At 44.9% G+C, this 6,000-nt stretch overlaps 1 protein-coding gene across 6 annotated transcripts in view; it reads right to left on the bottom strand.

Annotated features, from left to right (window-relative positions):
• Tab3 (TGF-beta activated kinase 1 (MAP3K7) binding protein 3) overlaps window positions 1–1,895 on the bottom strand; it is a 58,927-nt gene extending 57,032 nt beyond the window's left edge. For 4 of the 6 annotated variants that reach the window (XR_007106456.1, XM_047536744.1, XM_047536743.1 and 1 more), the window contains exon 1: window positions 1,508–1,667. The gene's annotated coding sequence lies outside the window, so the exon portion shown is untranslated. Of the gene's footprint in view, window positions 1–1,282; window positions 1,408–1,507; window positions 1,668–1,847 lie in introns of those variants that run through there. The other 2 variants (XM_047536746.1, XM_047536742.1) reach the window with 2 other exon arrangements.
• Window positions 1,896–6,000: the final 4,105 nt, after the last annotated feature.

The raw sequence follows: 6,000 nt of genomic DNA on the forward strand, positions 1-6,000 counted from the left end.
GTTACCCATGTAAGTTACAGAAGAACATTGGAGGTTGGTGTCCATATCTGTGCAACATGGATAACATTAACTTTACACAGGGTAGCTACAAGGATTAACGCAAATGCACATTACCTACCAAGCCCAGTGCCTGAATATACTCAATGTTAGCTCCAGCACAAACTATAGAATAGTCTATAATTAAGGAGAAGAAAGTATCAAATAAACATAAGGAAGAAAATTCGAGGTGAGTGAACACAGATCATGTTCTGTTAGCTGTCAAGATGAAAATCATATTTAATATTTACCTTCACTTAACTTTAACATTCCCTTGACTGAGTCAAGTATAAGTCAACGGGATGGGGGGATCTAAAGTTGTAAAAATTCCTATCACACATGGGCTTAAAATTATATGTTTGCATTCTTCCAGTATTCATAAAAAGACAACATGACAAAAGATACCATGGGTAGTGATGCCCTTTATAACACAGCAAAATCAAACTCTCATCTCAAAAGTCCCTTCTTGATCAAAACTTTTTTCTTGCACATGTTCTTGTTTACTATTGCAAATCAGTACAAAAGCAAAGAAAAAAGTAAACTCTTCTATCTTTCCAAAATGAAAGTGAGCAAAGGGAGCTGAGTTTGTCAAACTATTTTTTTATCCCACTCATTCCTATCCGTTTACAAACCATAAGTAAATATATAATACACCAAAATTACTGTCTGATAGACAAACGTCACTGAAGAACACACCAAACTGAAAAGCTCTGTCTGGACCAAAGGTAGCAAATTTTCTTAAAGAATTTAAGTAATGTTTCGGTAAAGACAGAAAATGCTTTATATTTTAACACATCAACAATACCAACTTTTGATTTTCATGCAGTTTACTTTATTCCTCACCTTGTCCCCATCTCATCCGCACCCCGCCCCCAATCTGCTTTTATGCACTTTACTGAGCAGGCACACGGTACTAAACTAACGAAGTCCAACTGGGAATAACTCTAGTCTGTTGCTGGATCTCAGAGTACTGCTTATGTGATCTTTAAATGAACGCAGACAATGTTTTCTCCTTACACGACACTTGCTAACAATTATTACTATTACTACTAACCTTTCCCACATGTCTCAACACACTCAACAGACCCAATCTTACGGGCTGCTAGTCCTCATCCCCAAACACCTTGCCAGAGCGTCAAGCCGGTGCAAAGGTAGAAACCCGCGAAGGAGGACATCATCCACTCCACTCGGGGAACGAATGCTAATCAAGTCGCCCCCCCCCTCGGCCACTCCCTCTCCCCTCCACCTCTCGGGGTGTCCCGGGCGGGCGCGGACGCGCCAGGCCCTGCGCAGACCTCCGGCAGCCCTGCAGTTCCTGGTGGCAGCCGCATATCCAGGCCAAGCCGAGCTCGCAGGATACCCGCAGTCGCGCACACGCCCACCGTCCTGGGCGCGGAATCACCAGGAAGACCCCGGGGCACCACCGACGCCCTAGCACGGGCAGGTGCCGGGCCTCCTCGCGGACACTCACCCAGCGACCGCTGCTCCCAGTCCGCAGCCGCCGCCTCGCCCTCACGCCCGTCGCCTGCTCCCGCGGGGGGGTCCGGGCCGGAGCCGTTTCCCCGCCCGACCCCCCTCGGGTGCGCGCCGCGCCGAGCCCGGATCCGGTGTGAGCCGCCGCCGCCCCCTTTCCTCCCTCCTCCCTCAGTGCGTCCCTCCCACCGAGGCCCGCCTAGTATTTCCTGGATCCGGTCTCGGCGATAGCTTGGCAGGCGAGCCGCCGGCTTAAGGGCTTCCGTCGGGAGCCGTCGCTCGCCAGGCACAAAGATGGCGCCGCCGGGGACTGCCATAGGCAATCTCGCGAGGCTTACCCCATAGGAACCGGAGGGCGGGGGACCACAGGAAAGGTGATAAATTAGTCTGAGCAAACGCTCCCCCATATCGGAAATGGGCAGTACCGGTTACAAGGAGGGAAGTTAGTGCGCCTGCGCAAGAGCGTGGGATAGCGCATGCCCAAAAGAACCCTAGGGCGGGACCCAGTTCTCCGGGTTTTACCTGTTTCCTCTAGAGGCTGGTTGGGGTGGGGGTGGACAGGGAGTGAAACCTGGTAAAGGGCTTGGCAGGACCAGGTGACAAAGTGAGAGGCCTCCCTTAGGGTTTGGTCAACCATCAGAGACTCAAATAGCCAACACACTTTTGCGTCGCCGGGAATCCTCAAGCCCTTTGCTCCTCCCTACCCTAGTTGTGAGAATTTTCTTTGAAATCTCAGGAGTCTCTTCATCTTGTTCTTGTTTTCACGTTATTTAGCAAGAGCTTCCTGTGAGTTTAAAACTGGGCTCACAACTGGCAGCCACAGCCATCCTGTTTCTCACATCACCATCTAACTTTCTCTTTCATTTCGGTGCTACATAACTCCTTTTCCTGCTTTATTTTTGCTCGCTCATTCATTTATTCACGCGTGTGTTGTTCAGAGTTTTCTGTGTCAGGTACTGAAGAAATAAGTATACTCTGAGTTCAGGGAGCTATTGGCCTGGAATGGAGATGAAGGACAAAAAACAATGATGAAAGTTAAACACAGTAAATTCTCATAGAACTGAATACAGAGAGGAGTGACATACAGAGGGGGATGTCATGAAAATACCTCAAAGCGGAAATTTTTGAGGGGCATCTCTCAGGCACAGGATTTTAGTCTGGTGGATTGGTCAAGGTAATGTCAAGAAACGAACCACCTTGATTATTTTAACATAATTTAATATAAAGAATTGATTATTCAGCAACTGAAAATGCCACAATTCAATGTAGCACAGTGGTGGCAACTGCAGGAAGCAGCTATGATGTCTAGAGCCAGAGGGACAAAAGGAAGAGGTTGAGAGTATTACAATTTAGATGTTTAGAGAAGGGCCCTGTCGAAGTAAACTCAGACCACTGAGGAGAAAACAGCATCCACTCGTGGACAATGTCTCACAACACTTGAGTTCAAAGTGGGGAAACTGCAAACCAGATCCAACTTCACTATGGGAAGAAGTGCACTTCTCCCTCTAAGAGCTTCCAATCTTTCTTCAGCCTGGGGATGAAAATCAGACACATGGACTAGAGCTGAATTTGACCTATATCTTGAAGCAGAGAAGCTCCAGCATCAAGAGAGTCACTCCCTTGGGAAGCTGAATGTGGTCAGAAAGGGGGCCATTCACTCCTGTCACACACCCCACATAGTGAAGACCATTGTGCTAAAATGTTTGTTGAAAACTTTTAAGATCAGAGTCATTCCAAGCAGGGCAGTCCCAGTCAACTTACAAATCCATGCATGAGAAATAAATGCTCGTTATTGGATGGCACTGGAACTTCTCCTTGTTATACAACGAATGTGGACTAATATCGCACCTCTGCTCCACAAAGTAAGCTGAGGTTAGTCTCCTGTTTTCTTGATTCATCATCCCTAGAGTATTGTCCTAGTCTACATGGTCCAAAATGGCTCTTATCACATTCCAGTCACCGGGAAAGAAGAGGCTTATCCATTTTCTTTAAGGGCATGATCCAGAAGTTGTTAACAACACTTATGTTCACAACCCATTGACCAGAACTTAATCACATTACTGCGTTCACCTGCAGAATAATCATAACTTGATTTAAAGTTGTATCTTGTCTTCTCTTCCAGATGGATCCTGCCACCAGTTCCTTAGTCTTCTACTTCATCTCCCCCATCTTGATAACCATAGTTTCTTTTCCAGCGGTAAAGCGGGTGGGGATTGAGCTGATCAAAGTATTACTTTACTGATACTATCAAAAGATAGCTCTGTTCCCTCTGGACATGGCAGATGCCTAAAATTAGCTCTTTCTCTCTTGATTTATTTTTTGGTTCCTACTCATGCTCCCTTTGGGAAGATTCAGTAGTGTCCCAGAAGACATGTCTAGCCTCTCTCCTTAGCACCTGGTCTTTTTTACTTTTCAATGCTGTTATGTGTCCTCACATAGTTGTCAGTAGCTTGAGTGTGACTGGCATCCAAATGCTCACTCTCTCGTGGATAAGCATGATTCTTCAGGAACCTTTTCACTGCACAGTTCTTAGATATGGCCCAAATCTTTTCTGACTTATTCTCAGACCCCAAATTTCATGGAATATCCACAGTTTCTTACTCCCAGTTTTCTCTCACCCATTGACAGGGCCTTAGGGAGGAAGCAAGCAAAGGGCTCAAGCTTTTTTTCCTTTTGTGCCACTAATCGGATCCATGGGAAACTCAAATGTTCCTGCCATGGTGAACAGACATGCTGCCTGTCACTGCTGCCTCAGCAAGCTTTCTTCCTTTAGAATTCTAAAAGGCATGCAGCAGAGTCTATACTGACACAGGCCTCCAAACTCCAAAGATACACAGCAAGCTTTCCCTAAAATTTTCCAGGTTCTACTTATAGATCACTACAGTTCAGTAATCAAGCAGCTGGAGAGAAACACATCATTCTGAGCCCCCTTGCTTGGCTTCCCCTTCCCTACTAGGAAAGAAAATCTTCAATACTCCCTCAGAGATAACTAATAAACATCTCCCTTGTATCTTTTCTTACTTAAATTGGAGGACATGTTTAAGTGATAGTCATAGAACTGGTTTTGCCACTTCTTGATGAGTCCTGTGGAGGAGGGACTAGAAGATTTCTGTACAATGTGACAGAATTTAGTGTATATTCTCTTCATATATGTCAGACACATGTATACCATTCCAGATGTTTTTGGTCTCGCCTGTTGTATCAATAATCATATAATGAACCATTCCAAAACATGATAGTCAAAATAATAATCACTTTATTTGTTCATTATACAATGGGTCAGCAATTTGGGGTGGGTTCATTTTGACCAGAGTTCTTCTGGTCTCACCTGGGATCATGGAGGCTATTCATGGGACCAACAGTATCTAGTGTCACCCTCAACTCCACAAGTTATGGTCTAAAAGCTAAAAAGATACCTGGAGCTTTGGCTGCCTGCTTCTGAGTGATGAGAGATATGATGAGAGCAGTGGTTCTCATAGTCATGTGCAACCCCAATGTAGTAAGATGGTTCCCTGGCTTTAGGCAATACTGTTTGGTATACCATGTCAATAGATAACCATTTTATAAACTTTTGAATGGTGGCGCTGGTGGGGAAACTATAGATATGGAAGGGAAACTTACTGAGTGTTTGAAGCAGTTCTGGAAAGAATGAATTACTGCCTCACAGTCACACGTGCCCTGTGGAAGGGACCCAAAGTAATCAATCTACAGTGGCTGGCTGGTCTCCTTGAGAAGTGGTGCTACACTGTAGGCTCAGTGTCCATCTCTGCTGCTGGTATTAGATAATTGAGTGTTGGTGAGAGGGAGCCCCTGCTGGGCCTGAAAGGTGACTCTGACTCTGGGTTCCATTGAGAGGATCCCTTGGTCCCTTACTCTCCCTTCTTTTGGTGAGCCTAAGAGGAATCTTGTAACTGATGGACTACTCAGTCTGCTTGAAGTCAGGCAATCTGAATTCTGGGTGTCATCTGTTTATAGGCCTTGTCTGGGACTTTGGAATTAATGGGATATTACAGTTCTCCTGTGAGGTGAATAAGTCCCATGGGAAGTTGAGCTTGGGTACAGCCCATCCCTTTGGGAAAACGACAAATCCCCAGTTTCAGTTAACTTTTTGCCTGCAACCCTGGATAAGTTCTAAGAAACACATTCAGACAGATTTGCTCTTTGTGCTAAAATATCTTATTTATTACATTAATTTTCTACTTTGTAAATGCCTTGATTGATATTTACCTTGTGATTTGGTGATTCTCAATAGAAAATAAGTTCCTTATAATCTTAATTTTTCCATAAATTCTATGAACTACTCTGCTTCCACCTAACTTTCCTTTAGTACTTACCCTTGTGTTAGTCAGGTTTTCATCACAATGACCCAAATACCTGACATAAACAACTTAAAGGAGGAAGGTTTTATTTTTGGCTCATGGTTTCAAGTTTTTAGTCCACGGTTGACTGGCTCCAAGAAACAAACATCATGGTAGAAGGGTGTGGCAAAGG

This window comes from Sciurus carolinensis, chromosome X, assembly GCF_902686445.1.
Source record: "Sciurus carolinensis chromosome X, mSciCar1.2, whole genome shotgun sequence".
Lineage (NCBI taxonomy): Eukaryota > Metazoa > Chordata > Mammalia > Rodentia > Sciuridae > Sciurus > Sciurus carolinensis.